Source organism: Triticum aestivum, chromosome 3A, assembly GCF_018294505.1.
Source record: "Triticum aestivum cultivar Chinese Spring chromosome 3A, IWGSC CS RefSeq v2.1, whole genome shotgun sequence".
Classification (NCBI taxonomy): Eukaryota; Viridiplantae; Streptophyta; class Magnoliopsida; order Poales; family Poaceae; genus Triticum; species Triticum aestivum.
Window position 1 is genome coordinate 14534269 of NC_057800.1, and position 16514 is coordinate 14550782.

Genomic DNA, 16514 nt, shown 5'->3' on the forward strand with positions numbered 1-16514 from the left:
TAAAATTATCATGGTTCATACAAAAAATAATTTTCATAGTCAAAGTACTGGAATTGCCATCATCAAAAAATTAAAATTGCCATGCTCTACAAACTAAAATTGTCATGCTCTACAAACTAAAATTACCACATGACAACTTTAGTTTAAGCACTATGACAACTACAGTGTAAACATCATGGCAATTTTTGGGCAAAATTTTTTTCGTTGAAACAAATCAACATAGGGTCTAGTTTTGAAGATCTCGTCGGGGCGGATTTAATGGTGAAAACGATTTTTTAATTCAATTTTTTAATTAGGAGATAAAACATTTTCAAGCCAAAAACCAAAAAGATTCCTGCTGATGTCATCTGTTCATACATGACAAATGAGTGTTGATGGAGGCGTGCGGACGATGTGCAAGATACCACCGTTTGGGCATTAGTTTTTCCTTATTTTTCGTTTTGACCTTTTTTCCCCTTCATCTCTCCAATTTTCCAATGATAAGGTAGTCCTCCGCTTTCGTGTCCACCAAATCGGTGCGACCCGGCTGGTCGATGAATTAAAGGCAGGCACTACGCATCATCCAAATGATAATTGCGTTTTTTAAACCGCCTCATGAGCCGTGCAATCACGCAGACAGTCAAATCGCCTAGGTTGTTTTGGACTACACAAGGCCACCACTTCTACACACATGAATGCATACACGATAGAATGTGTGCGTCAAGGCAATCGCACCTCGCTGGATATTTCAACACACAGCAAAGCTAGGAAACAACGATAACGCACATAGGCCTCACGCATACACCATGTTTCCACGCGACGCTAGTTGATAATCTCAAAAATTGCAACAACGCCAACGAGCTTTAAAGAGCAGTGGCCAACACTTGTAGCCCCATGTGTCACGGCTTGCAGCATCAACGGTGAGTCCTTGCAGTCACTAGTGTAGAATTGGGCTTTAATTCCGGTTTGTAAAAATCTTTAGTCTCGGTTCAGCAACCGGCATAAAGGGTGAGGACTAAAGGCCCCCCCCCCTCCCCCTTTTAGTGCCGATTCGTCACGACCCGGCACCAAAGGCCCACCACGTGGCACGAGCCCGCGCCGGGGGGCTGGGGCCTTTGTTTAGGGGTTTATGGGTTTTTATTGTTTATTTTTTCTTTTCATTTTTTATTTTCCATTTAATTCTTTTTCATTTCAAACATATTTTACGCTACTACATACTGTATACGATATGCATATATATAAATAGAATTTCTCGTAGAATCGATCATATATATATCACATCAGATTTCTCGCACACACACACACGCGTATATATATATATATATATATATATATATATATATATATATATATATATATATATATATATATATATATATATACACACACAATTTCTCTTACAACTTGCAGATTATTACAAGGAGGCATTAGGTGTAATGGTATTCTCCTTTGGGATGTATGATGTGTTCGAGCAAAAATCCCACTATTTCCTCTTGAATTGCTCGTACGCGATCCGTTAGTAGGAGCTCATCCCGCATCTCTTGCATCTTTATTAGAAAAGAAGATCAATATGAATATATTAGTTGTGTGTATATATATATTAGATAATGATATAAAAATTATGAAAAGTGTTCTGGCAGACGTACCCAATGTTACTATCATCTTTGCTCCTTTCGGATGTCATAATGCGAATGTTCTCGCAAACGTAGTATGTACATAAATTATTCCCCATCGGCTGCCTCATGGTCTTTACGAGAATAGAATTCAATCAGATAATAATTAATCAAGCATGATAATGGTATTGATACTAGAATTAAAGAGATGCACGGACCTAGCTAGTTAGTAATACTTAATTAATTACCTTGGATCGCACTCATTTCAGCTGTTGTTTCCATGCGCCTTCAACCCGTTAGATGAACTTTGGCCAAGCCCTGCCCGCCGGCAAAGAAAATGAATAAAAGAGTTATTAATTAGTTGATATCAGGAAATGAACTAAAGAGGCCGACATAGTGCGATAATGATTAAAATTACTTGTCGACCATCCCCCTCACAATTGCGTAGTCATTAACATCTTTAAGTAGTGAGTCCAGTACTTGAGCTTTTCCCTCGTCAACTTTAATGGTTAGCAGGATCCAGTGGAAACTGCATGCGCACATGTTTGTACAATTAAGCGGGCATGTGCATAACTCATCAACTACACTTATTAACATCTAGTAAGTAAAAACATAATTTGTAGTACAAGACAGTGTCACTCACCCAAAGTTGTAAGGAAGTAGTATTTCTGGTTGGGTATTTAGTCGCTTCAAAAACTCTAGCAATCTTCTATCTGTGTCTTTTCTCGACCATTCAATTGACCATGTGTCTTGATTAATCGTATTTGGGTCAATGAACCCAATGCCATAGCGTCCACCTCTTTTCATTTCATACATCTCAATTCCGCATAATACCACAGAAAAGAATATATATATAGTGAGGATAATTACAGGTAATGAACGAGCACAACTAGCTAGAGACTTAGGGTCAGTTCTTTTGAGCGGCTTAAAAAACAAGCTGTCTCTCCCCAGCTTAAAAAAATAAGCCGTCATTAAAATTTTCGGGACTTCTAAATTAGTTATCCAATTACTAGTTTAGAAGCCCCAATGAGGATAAGAGGCGGTTTTTGAGAAAAGTTGGGGAGAGACGGCTTATTTTTAAAGCCACCCAAAAGAACTGACCCTTAAATTACAGAAAGAAAGCACTTACAGACAATAGCAACTGACGATAGATTTGTTGAGTGCGTCTTAATTGAATAACTGAAACAATTCTTGAGAGTCAACCCACAAATCTTTTCAAGGAAGTAATGATCTTCTTTGACTTTCACCATGAGGGACTCTCGCCCATTCTTTACTTCTCTCAGGTACCACTCAGGCAATTCATACATTCTCGTTGATAGAAGCGGGATCTCCTCAGGCTTGACCAGAGGTTGCCTGGGGACAAATTTCCATCTTAATTCCTCCTCGGTAAACGTTTGGAATTCCTTGATGCCTAGGTGAAAGTGCAACTATCCCTGGGTGGTTTTGGTAATTCCTAACAACATATAGCTCATTGAGCTAACATTATTCCAAGATTAATATTTCAGGAAAAGCTCAATGAATGGTATGGCATGGATGAGGAAAGTGGATCCCTCAAAATTCTAAGGACAAAAAGTTTGGCTCAAGCTTGAAGCTCAAGACTCTACATTTTATATTTTAGTGATCCAAGATCACATTGAGTCTATAGGAAAAGCCAATACTATCATGGAGGGATGAGGTGTTGCTTAATGGCTTGCTTGCTCAAAATGCTTAGTGATATGCTTCAAAACCCTCAACTACTTTCCCACACCCACATATGACCTAAACCAAAAGACAAACTCGGCCCCAGCGATTCTTTCTATCCGGCGCCACCGAGTTTCAAATGTCATAGCCACTGCCACAAACCCTAGGCAAATCGGTCTCACCGATAGGGATCTCGGTCTCACCGAGATGGGATTGTAATCTCTATGTTTCCCTTCGTAACGTTTCGGTCTTACCGAGATGAGCGATCGGTCCCACCGAGATTGCAATGTAAACTCTCTGTTTCCCTTTTGTAACATTTCGGTCTCACCAAGATGAGCAAATCGGTCCCACCGAGTTTACTTGACCAACTCTCTGGTTAGCTTATTACCAAAATTGGTCCCACCGAGTTTGTGTAATCGGTCACACCGAGATTGTTGGGGAACGTTGCAGAAAACAAAAAAATTCCTACAGTTTCACCAAGATCCATCTATGAGTTCATCTAGCAAGTGATCAGATTGCATCTACATACCTTTGTAGATCACGCACGGAAGCGCTCAAAGAACGGGGATGAGGAAGTCATACTCGACGTGATCCAAATCACCGGAGATCCTAGCGCCGAACGGACGGCACCTCCGCGTTCAACACACGTACGGTCAGCGTAACGTCTCCTCCTTCATGATCCAGCAAGGGGGAAGGAGAGGTTGATGGAGATCCAGCAGCACGACGGCGTGGTGGTGGATGCAGGGTGTCACAGTAGCAGGGCTTCGCCGTATACTACACGAGAGAGAGGTGCAGCAGGGGAGAGGGAGGCGCCAAAGGCTCAAGGGGTGGCTGCCCCCTCCCTCCCCCCTTTATATAGGCTCCCCTAGGGGGGCGCCGGCCCTAGGAGATGGGATCTCCTAGGGGGGGCGGCGGCCAGGGCTGGAGTAGCCCCCAAGGCAAGGTGGGGCGCCCCCCCACCCCTAGGGTTCCAACCCTAGGCGCATGGGGTGGGCCTAGGGAGGCGCACCAGCCCACTATGGGCTGGTTCCCCTCCCCACTTTGGCCCATGGGGCCCTCCGGGATGGGTGGCCCCACCCGGTGGTCCCTCGGGACCCTTCTGGTGGTCCCGGTACAATATCGGTGACCCCGAAACTCTCCCGATGGCCGAAACTGCACTTCCTATATATAATTCTTCACCTCCGGACCATTCCGGAACCTCTCGTGACGTCCAGGATCTCATCCGGGACTCTGAACAACTTTCGGGTTACTGCATATTCATATCTCTACAACCCTAGCGTCACCGAACCTTAAGTGTGTAGACCCTACGGGTTCGGGAGACATGTAGACATGACCGAGATTGCTCTCCGGTCAATAACCAACAGCGGGATCTGGATACCCATGTTGGCTCCCACATGCTCCTCGATGATCTCATCGGATGAACCACGATGTCGAGGATTCAAGCAACCCCGTATACAATTCCCTTTGTCAATCAGTATGTTACTTGCCCGATATTCGATCGTCGGTATCCCAATACCTCGTTCAATCTCGTTACCGGCAAGTCACTTTACTCGTACTGTAATGCATGATCCCATGACCAGACACTTGGTCACTTTGAGCTCATAATGATGATGCATTACCGAGTGGGCCCAGTGATACCTCTCCGTCATACGGAGTGACAAATCCCAGTCTTGATCCGTGTCAACCCAACAGACACTTTCGGAGATACCCGTAGTCTACCTTTATAGTCACCCGGTTACGTTGTGACGTTTGGTATACCCAAAGCACTCCTACGGTATCTGGGAGTTACATGATCTCATGGTCTAAGGAAAGGATACTTGACATTGGAAAACTCTAGCAAACGAACTATACGATCTTGTGCTATGTTTAGGATTGGGTCTTGTCCATCACATCATTCTCCTAATGATGTGATCTCGTTATCAATAACATCCAATGTCCATAGTCAGGAAACCATGACTATCTGTTGATCAACGAGCTAGTCAACTAGAGGCTTACTAGGGACATGTTGGTGTCTATTATTCACACATGTATTACGATTTCCGGATAACACAATTATAGCATGAATAAAGACAATTATCATGAACAAGGAAATATAATAATAATGCTTTTATTATTGCCTCTAGGGCATATTTCCAACAGTCTCCCACTTGCACTAGAGTCAATAATCTAGTTACATTATGATGAATCGAACACCCATGGAATTCTGGTGTTGATCATGTTTTGCTCTAGGGAGAGGTTTAGTCAACGGATCTGCTACATTCAGGTCCGTATGTACTTTACAAATATCTATGTCTCCATCTTGAACATTTTCACGAATGGAGTTGAAGCGACGCTTGATGTGCCTTGTCTTCTTGTGAAACCTGGGCTCCTTGGCAAGTGCAATAGCTCCAGTGTTGTCACAGAAGAGTTTGATTGGCCCTGACGCATTGGGTATGACTCCTAGGTCGGTGATGAACTCCTTCACCCAAATTGCTTCATGTGCTGCCTCCGAGGCTGCCATGTACTCCGCTTCACATGTAGATCCCGCCACGACGCTCTGCTTGCAACTGCACCAGCTTACTGCCCCACCATTCAAAATATACACGTATCCGGTTTGTGACTTAGAGTCATCCAGATCTGTGTCGAAGCTAGCATCGACGTAACCCTTTACGACGAGCTCTTCGTCACCTCCATAAACGAGAAACATTTCCTTAGTCCTTTTCAAGTACTTCAGGATATTCTTGACCGCTGTCCAGTGTTCCTTGCCGGGATTACTTTGGTACCTTCCTACCAAACTTATGGCAAGGTTTACATCAGGTCTGGTACACAGCATGGCATACATAATAGAACCTATGGCTGAGGCATAGGGGATGACACTCATCTCTTCTATATCTTCTGCCGTGGTCGGACATTGAGCTGAGCTCAATTTCACACCTTGTAACACAGGTAAGAACCCCTTCTTAGACTAATCCATATTGAACTTCTTCAATATCTTATCAAGGTATGTGCTTTGTGAAAGACCTATGAGGCGTCTTGATCTATCTCTATAGATCTTGATGCCTAATATATATGCAGCTTCTCCAAGGTCCTGTTGGGTTTCGTAGTAATTTCAAAAATTTCCTACGCACACGCAAGATCATGTGATGCATAGCAACGAGGGGAGAGTGTTGTCTACGTACCCAACGCAGACCGACTGCGGAAGCGATGACACGACGTAGAGGAAGTAGTCGTACGTCTTCACGATCCAACCGATCAAGCACCGAAACTACGGCACCTCCGAGTTCGAGCACACGTTCAGCTCGATGACGATCCCCGGACTCCGATCCAGCAAAGTGTCGGGGAAGAGTTTCGTCAGCACGACGGCGTGGTGACGATCTTGATGAACTACAGCAGCAGGGCTTCGCCTAAACTCCGCTACAGTATTATCGAGGAATATGGTGGCAGGGGGCACCGCACACGGCTAAGGAATCGATCACGTGGATCAACTTGTGTCAACTTGTGTGTTTAGAGGTGCCCCTGCCTCCGTATATAAAGGAGCCAAGGGGGGAGGAGGCGCCGGCCAGGAGGAGAGGCGCAGGAGGAGTCCTACTCCTACCGGGAGTAGGACTCCCCCCCCAATCCTATTCCAACTAGGATTCCCAAGGGGGAAAGAGGGAGAGGGGTGGCCGGCCACCTCTCCTAGTCCTAATAGGACTAGGGGAAGGGGGGAGGCGCGCAGCCCCTTGGGCTGCCCCTTTCTCCTTTCCACTAAGGCCCATGAAGGCCCATATGGTTCCCGGGGGGTTCCGGTAACCTCCCGGTAACCCGGTAAAATCCCGATTTCACCCGGAACACTTCCGATGTCCAAACATAGGCTTCCAATATATCAATCTTTACGTCTCGACCATTTCGAGACTCCTCGTCATGTCCGTGATCACATCCGGGACTCCGAACAACCTTCGGTACATCAAAATGCATAAACTCATAATATAACTGTCATCGTAACCTTAAGCGTGCGGACCCTACGGGTTCGAGAACAATGTAGACATGACCGAGACACGTCTCCGGTCAATAACCAATAGCGGGACCTGGATGCCCATATTGGCTCCTACATATTCTACGAAGATCTTTATCGGTCAGACCGCATAACAACATACGTTGTTCCCTTTGTCATCGGTATGTTACTTGCCCGAGATTCGATCGTCGGTATCCAATACCTAGTTCAATCTCGTTACCGGCAAGTCTCTTTACTCGTTCCGTAATACATCATCTCACAACTAACATATTAGTTGTAATGCTTGCAAGGCTTATGTGATGTGTATTACCGAGAGGGCCCAGAGATACCTCTCCGACAATCGGAGTGACAAATCCTAATCTCGAAATACGCCAACCCAACATCTACCTTTGGAGACACCTGTAATGCTCCTTTATAATCACCCAGTTACGTTGTGACGTTTGGTAGCACCCAAAGTGTTCCTCCGGCAAACGGGAGTTGCATAATCTCATAGTCATAGGAACATGTATAAGTCATGAAGAAAGCAATAGCAACATACTAAACGATCAGGTGCTAAGCTAATGGAATGGGTCATGTCAATCAGATCATTCAACTAATGATGTGACCTCGTTAATCAAATAACAACTCATTGTTCATGGTCAGGAAACATAACCATCTTTGATTAACGAGCTAGTCAAGTAGAGGCATACTAGTGACACTCTGTTTGTCTATGTATTCACACATGTATTATGTTTCCGGTTAATACAATTCTAGCATGAATAATAAACATTTATCATGATATAAGGAAATAAATAATAACTTTATTATTGCCTCTAGGGCATATTTCCTTCAGTCTCCCACTTGCACTAGAGTCAATAATCTAGTTCACATCGCCATGTGATTTAACAGCAATAGTTCACATCACCATGTGATTAACACCCATAGTTCACATCGCTATGTGACCAACACCCAAAGGGTTTACTAGATTCAGTAATCTAGTTCACATCGCTATGTGATTAACACCCAAGGAGTACTAAGGTGTGATCATGTTTTGCTTGTGAGAGAATCTTAGTCAACGGGTCTGCCACATTCAGATCCGTCATGTATTTTGCAAATTTCTATGTCAACAATGCTCTGCATGGAGCTACTCTAGCTAATTGCTCCCACTTTCAATATGTATCTAGATCGAGACTTAGAGTCATCTAGATTAGTGTCAAACTTGCATCGGCGTAACCCTTTACGACGAACCTTTTTCCATAATCGAGAAACATATCCTTATTCCACTAAGGACAATTTTGACCGCTCTCCAGTGATCTACTCCTAGATCACTATTGTACTCCCTTGCCAAACTCAGTGGTATGGCATACAATAGATCTGGTATACAGCATGGCATACTTTATAGAACCTATGACTGAGGCATAGGGAATGACTTTCATTCTCTTTCTATTTTCTGCCGTGGTCGGGCTTTGAGTCTTACTCAACTTCACACCTTGCAACACAGGCAAGAACTCCTTCTTTGACTGTTCCATTTTGAACTATTTCAAAAATTTATCAAGGTATGTATTCATTGAAAAATCTTATCAAGCGTCTTCATCTATCTATATAGATCTTGATGCTCAATGTGTAAGCAGCTTCACCAAGGTCTTTCTTTGAAAAACTTTTATTCAAGTATCCTTTCATGCTTTGCAGAATAATTCTACATTATTTCCGATCAACAATATGTCATTCACATATACTTATCAGAAATGTTGTAGTGCTCCCACTCACTTTCTTGTAAATACAGGCTTCACCGTAAGTCTGTACAAAAACTATATGCTTTGATCAACTTATCAAAGCGTATATTCCAACTCCGAGATTCTTGCACCAGTCCATAAATGGATCGCTGGAGCTTGCACACTTTGTTAGCTCCCTTTGGATCGACAAAACCTTCCGGTTGCATCATATACAACTCTTCTTCCAGAAATCCATTCAGGAATGCAGTTTTGACATCCATCTGCCAAATTTCATAATCATAAAATGCGGCAATTGCTAACATGATTCGGACAGACTTTTAAGCATCGATACGAGTAAGAAAATCTCATCGTATTCAACACCTTGAACTTTGTCAAAAACCTTTTTCGACAAGTCTAGCTTTGTAGATAGTAACACTACTATCAACGTCCGTCTTCCTCTTGAAGATCCATTTATTCTTAATGACTCACCGATCATCGGGCAAGTCAATCAAAGTCTACACTTTGTTCTCATACATGGATCATATCTCAGATTTCATGGCCTCAAGCCATTTCGTGGAATCTGGGCTCATCATTGCTTCCTCATAGTTCGTAGGTTCATCATGGTCTAGTAACATGACTTCCAGAACATGATTACCGTACCACTCTGGTGCGGATCTTACTCTGGAAGACCTACGAGGTTTGGTAGTAACTTGATCTGAAGTTTGATGATCATCATCATTAACTTCCTCACTTATTGGTGTAGGAATCACTGGAACTGATTTCTGTGATGAACTACTTTCCAATAAGGGAGAAGGTATAATTACCTCATCAAGTTCTACTCTCCTCCCACTCACTTCTTTCGAGAGAAACTCCTTCTCTGGAAAGGATCCATTTTAGCAACGAATGTCTTGCCTTCGGATCTGTGATAGAAGGTGTACCCAACAATTTCCTTTGGGTATTCTATGAAGACGCACTTCTCCGATTTGGGTTCGAGCTTATCAGGATGAAACTTTTTCACATAAGCATCGCAGCCCCAAACTTTAAGAAACAACAGCTTAGGTTTACTGCTAAACCATAGTTCATACAGTGTCGTCTCAACGGATTTAGATGGTGCCCTATTTTAAAACGTGAATGCAGCTGTCTCTAATGCATAACCCCAAAACGATAGTGGTAAAGAGATATCATAGATCGCACCATATCAAATAAAGTGCGGTTACGACGTTCGGACACACCATAACGATGTGGTGTTCCAGGTGGCGTGAGCTGTGAAACTATTCCACATTGTTTTAATTGAAGACCAAACTCGTAACTCAAATATTTGTCTCCGCGATCAGATCGCAGAAACTTTATTTTCTTGTTACGATGATTTTTCCACTTCACTCTGAAATTCTTTGAACCTTTCAACTATTTCAGACTTATGTTTCATCAAGTAGATATACCCATATCTGCTCAAATCATCTTGTGAAGGTCAGAAAACAACGATGCTTGCCACGAGCATCAGCACTCATTGGATCGCATACATCGGTATGTATTATTTCCAATAAGTCAGTAGCTCGTTCTATTGTTCCGAAGAACGGAGTTTTAGTCATCTTGCCCAAAAGGCACGGTTCGCAAGCATCAAGTGATTCATAATCAAGTGATTCCAAAATTCCATCAGTATGGAGTTTCTTCATGCGCTTTACACCAATATGACCTAAACGGCAGTGCTACAAACAAGTTGCACTTATCATTATTAACTTTGCATCTTTTGGTTTCAATATTATGATTATGTGTATCACTACGATCGAGATCCAACAAACTATTTTCATTGGGTGTGTAACCATATAAGGTTCTATTCATGTAAACAGAACAACAATTTATTCTCTTACTTAAATGAATAATCGTATTACAATAAACATGATCAAATCATATTCATGCTCAACGCAAACACCAAATAACACTTATTTAGGTTCAACACTAATCCCGAAAGTATAGGGAGTGTGTGACGATGATCATATCAATCTTGGAACCACTTCCAACACACATCGTCACTTCACCCTTAACTAGTCTCTGTTTATTCTGCAACTCCCGTTTCGAGTTACTAATCTTAGCAACTGAACTAGTATCAAATACTGAGGGTTTGCGATAAACACTAGTAAAGTACACATCAATAACATGTATATCAAATATACTTATGTTCACTTTGCCATCCTTCTTATCCGCCAATCACTTGGGGTAGATCCGCTTCCAGTGACCAGTCCCTTTGCAGTAGAAACACTTAGTCTCAGGCTTAGGATCAGACTTGGGCTTCTTCACTTGAGCAGCAACTTGCTTGCTGTTCTTCTTGAAGTTCCCCTTCTTCCTTCTGCCCCTTTTCTTGAAACTAGTGGTCTTGTCTACCATCAACACTTGATGTTTTTCTCGATTTCTATCTTCGTCAATTTCCGCATTACGAAGAGCTTGGGAATCGTTTCCGTCATCCCATGCATGTCATAGTTCATCACGAAGTTCTACTAACTTGGTGATGGTGACTAGAGAATTCTGTCAATCACTATCTTATCTGGAAGATTAACTCCCACTTGATTCAAGCGATTGTAGTACTCAGACAATCTGAGCACATGCTCACTAGTTGAGCGATTCTCCTCCATCTTTTAGCTATAGAACTTGTTGGAGACTTCATATCTCTCAACTCGGGTATTTGCTTGAAATATTAGCTTCAATTCCTGGAACATCTCATATGGTCCATGACATTCAAAACGTCTTTGAAGTCCCGATTCTAAGCCGTTAAGCATGGTGCACTTAAACTATCAAGTAGTCATCATATTGAGCTAGCCAAACGTTCATAACGTCTGCATTTGCTCCTGCAATAGGTCCGTCACCTAGCGGTGCATTAAGGACATAATTCTTCTGTGCAGCAATGAGGATTTAACCTCAGATCACGGATCAAATCCGCAACATTGCTACTAACATTTTTCAACACAATTTTCTCTAGGAACATATCAAAATAAACACAGGGAAGCAACAACGCGAGCTATTGATCTACAACATGATTTGCAAAATACTACCAGGACTAAGTTCATGATAAATTTAAGTTCAATTTAATCATATTACTTAAGAACTCCCACTTAGATAGACATCCCTCTAATCCTCTAAGTGATCACGTGATCCAAATCAACTAAACCATGTCCGATCATCACGTGAGATGGAGTAGTTTCATCGGTGAACATCATTATGTTGATCATATCTACTATATGATTCACGCTCGACCTTTCGGTCTCCGTGTTCCGAGGCCATATCTGCATATGCTAGGCTCGTCAAGTTTAACCTGAGTATTCTGCGTGTGCAAAAACTGGCTTGCACCCGTTGTAGATGGACGTAGAGCTTATCACACCCGATCATCACGTGGTGTCTGGGCACGACGAACTTTGGCAACGGTGCATACTCAGGGAGAACACTTCTTGATAATTTAATGAGAGATCATCTTATAATGCTACCGTCAATCAAAGCAAGATAAGATGCATAAAAAGATAAACATCACATGCAATCAATATAAGTGATATGATATGGCCATCATCATCTCGTGCTTGTGATCTCCATCTCCGAAGCACCGTCATGATCACCATCGTCACCGGCGCGACACCTTGATCTCCATCGTAGCATCGTTGTCGTCTCGCCAATCTTATGCTTTCCACGACTATCACTACCGTTTAGTAATAAAGTTAAGCATTACATCGCGATTGCATTGCATACAATAAAGCGACAACCATATGGCTCCTGCCAGTTGCCGATAACTCGGTTACAAAACATGATCATCTCATACAATAAAATTCAGCATCATGCCTTGACCATATCACATCACAACATGCCCTGCAAAAACAAGTTAGACGTCCTCTACTTTGTTGTTGCATGTTTTACGTGGCTGCTACGGGCTTAAGTAAGAACCAATCTCACCTACGCATCAAAACCACAACGATAGTTTGTCAAATAGACTCCGTTTTAACCTTCTCAAGGACCGGGCGTAGCCATACTTGGTTCAACTAAAGTTGGAGAGACAGTCGCCCGCAAGCCATCTATGTGCAAAGCACGTCGAGGGAACCGGTCTCGCGTAAGCGTACGCGTAAGGTTGGTCTGGGTCGTCTCGTCCAACAATACCGCCGAACCAAAATATGACATGCTGGTAGGCAGTATGACTTGTATCGTCCACAACTCACTTGTGTTCTACTCGTGCATATAACATCAACATCAATAACCTAGGCTCGGATGCCACTGTTGGGTTTCGTAGTAATTTCAAAAATTTCCTACGCACACGCAAGATCATGTGATGCATAGCAACGAGGGGAGAGTGTTGTCTACGTACCCAACGCAGACCGACTGCGGAAGCGATGACACGACGTAGAGGAAGTAGTCGTACGTCTTCACGATCCAACCGATCAAGCACCGAAACTATGGCACCTCCGAGTTCGAGCACACGTTCAGCTCGATGACGATCCCCGGACTCCGATCCAGCAAAGTGTCGGGGAAGAGTTTCGTCAGCACGACGGCGTGGTGACGATCTTGATGAACTACAGCAGCAGGGCTTCGCCTAAACTCCGCTACAGTATTATCGAGGAATATGGTGGCAGGGGGCACCGCACACGGCTAAGGAATCGATCACGTGGATCAACTTGTGTCAACTTGTGTGTTTAGAGGTGCCCCTGCCTCCGTATATAAAGGAGCCAAGGGGGGGAGGAGGCGCCGGCCAGGAGGAGGTGGCGCAGGAGGAGTCCTACTCCTACCGGGAGTAGGACTCCCCCTCCAATCCTATTCCAACTAGGATCCCCAAGGGGGAAAGAGGAGAAGGGTGGCCGGCCACCTCTCCTAGTCCTAATAGGACTAGGGGAAGGGGGGAGGCGCGCAACCCTGGTGGGCAGCCCTTTCACCTTTCCACTAAGGCCCATGAAGGCCCATATGGTTCCCGGGGGGTTCTGGTAACCTCCCGGTAACTCGGTAAAATCCCGATTTCACCCGGAACACTTCCGATATCCAAATATAGGCTTCCAATATATCAATCTTTACGTCTCGACCATTTCGAGACTCCTCGTCATGTCCGTGATCACATCCGGGACTCCGAACAACCTTCGGTACATCAAAATGCATAAACTCATAATATAACTGTCATCGTAACCTTAAGCGTGCGGACCCTACGGGTTCGAGAACAATGTAGACATGACCGAGACACGTCTCCGGTCAATAACCAATAGCGGGACCTGGATGCCCATATTGGCTCCTACATATTCTACGAAGATCTTTATCGGTCAGACCGCATAACAACATACGTTGTTCCCTTTGTCATCGGTATGTTACTTGCCCGAGATTCGATCGTCGGTATCCAATACCTAGTTCAATCTCGTTACCGGCAAGTCTCTTTACTCGTTCCGTAATACATCATCTCACAACTAACATATTAGTTGTAATGCTTGCAAGGCTTATGTGATGTGTATTACCGAGAGGGCCCAGAGATACCTCTCCGACAATCGGAGTGACAAATCCTAATCTCGAAATACGCCAACCCAACATCTACCTTTGGAGACACCTGTAATGCTCCTTTATAATCACCCAGTTACGTTGTGACGTTTGGTAGCACCCAAAGTGTTCCTCCGGCAAACGGGAGTTGCATAATCTCATAGTCATAGGAACATGTATAAGTCATGAAGAAAGCAATAGCAACATACTAAACGATCAGGTGCTAAGCTAATGGAATGGGTCATGTCAATCAGATCATTCAACTAATGATGTGACCTCGTTAATCAAATAACAACTCATTGTTCATGGTCAGGAAACATAACCATCTTTGATTAACGAGCTAGTCAAGTAGAGGCATACTAGTGACACTCTGTTTGTCTATGTATTCACACATGTATTATGTTTCCGGTTAATACAATTCTAGCATGAATAATAAACATTTATCATGATATAAGGAAATAAATAATAACTTTATTATTGCCTCTAGGGCATATTTCCTTCAGGTCCTTCATTGAAAAACTCTTATTCAAGTAGGCCTTAATGCTGTCCAAGAGTTCTATATCATTTCCCATCAAAAGTATGTCATCTACATATAATATGAGAAATTCTACAGAGCTCCCACTCACTTTCTTGTAACGCAGGCTTCTCCATAAGTCTGCGTAAACCCAAACGCTTTGATCATCTCATCAAAGCGAATGTTCCAACTCTGAGATGCTTGCACCAGCCCATAAATCGAGCGTTGGAGCTTGCACACCTTGTCAGCATTCTTAGGATCGACAAAACCTTCCGGCTGCATCATATACAATTCTTCCTTAAGGAAACCATTAAGGAATGCCGTTTTGACGTCCATTTGCCATATTTCATAATCATAGAATGCGGCAATTGCTAACATGATTCGAACGGACTTTAGCTTCGATACCGGTGAGAATGTCTCATCGTAGTCAACCCCTTGAGCTTGTCGATAACCCTTAGCGACAAGCCGAGCTTTATAGATGGTCACATTACCATCCGCGTCTGTCTTCTTCTTAAAGATCCATTTATTTTCTATGGCTCGCCTTTCAACAGGCAAGTCAGTCAAAGTCCATACTTCGTTTTCATACATGGATCCTATCTTGGATTTCATGGCTTCTAGCCATTTGTCGGAATCCGGGCCCGCCATTGCTTCTTCATAGTTCGAAGGTTCACCGTTGTCTAACAACATGATTTCCAAGACAGGGTTGCCGTACCACTCTGGTGCAGAACATGTCCTTGTGGACCTACGAATTTCAGTAGGAGCTTGATCAGAAGTATCTTGATCATCATCATTAACTTCCTCTCTAGTCGGTGCAGGCACCTCAGGAACGTTTTCTTGAGTTGTGTCTTTTTCCGGTTCAAGAGGTAATACTTCATCAAGTTCTACTTTCCTCCCACTTACTTCTTTCGAGAGAAACTCTTTCTCTAGAAAGGATCCATTCTTGGCAACAAAGATCTTGCCTTCGGATCTGAGGTAGAAGGTATACCCAATAGTTTCTTTACGGTATCCTATGAAGACGCATTTTTCCGACTTGGGTTCGAGCTTTTCAGGTTGAAGTTTCTTGACATAAGCATCGCATCCCCAAACTTTTAGAAACGACAGCTTAGGCTTCTTCCCAAACCATAATTCATACGGTGTCGTCTCAACGGATTTCGACGGAGCCCTATTTAAAGTGAATGCGGTAGTCTCTAAAGCATAGCCCCAAAATGACAGCGGTAAATCGGTAAGAGACATCATAGATCGCACCATATCTAATAGAGTGCGATTACGACGTTCGGACACACCATTACGCTGAGGTGTTCCAGGCAGCGTGAGTTGTGAAACTATTCCACATTTTCTTAAGTGTGTGCCAAATTCGTGACTCAAGTATTCTCCTCCACGATCTGATCGTAGGAACTTGATTTTTCTGTCACGTTGATTCTCAACCTCACTCTGAAATTCCTTGAACTTTTCAAAGGTTTCAGACTTGTGTTTCATTAAGTAGACATACCCATATCTACTCAAGTCATCAGTGAGGGTGAGAACATAACGATAGCCACCGCGAGCCTCAACGCTCATTGGACCGCACACATCAGTATGTATGA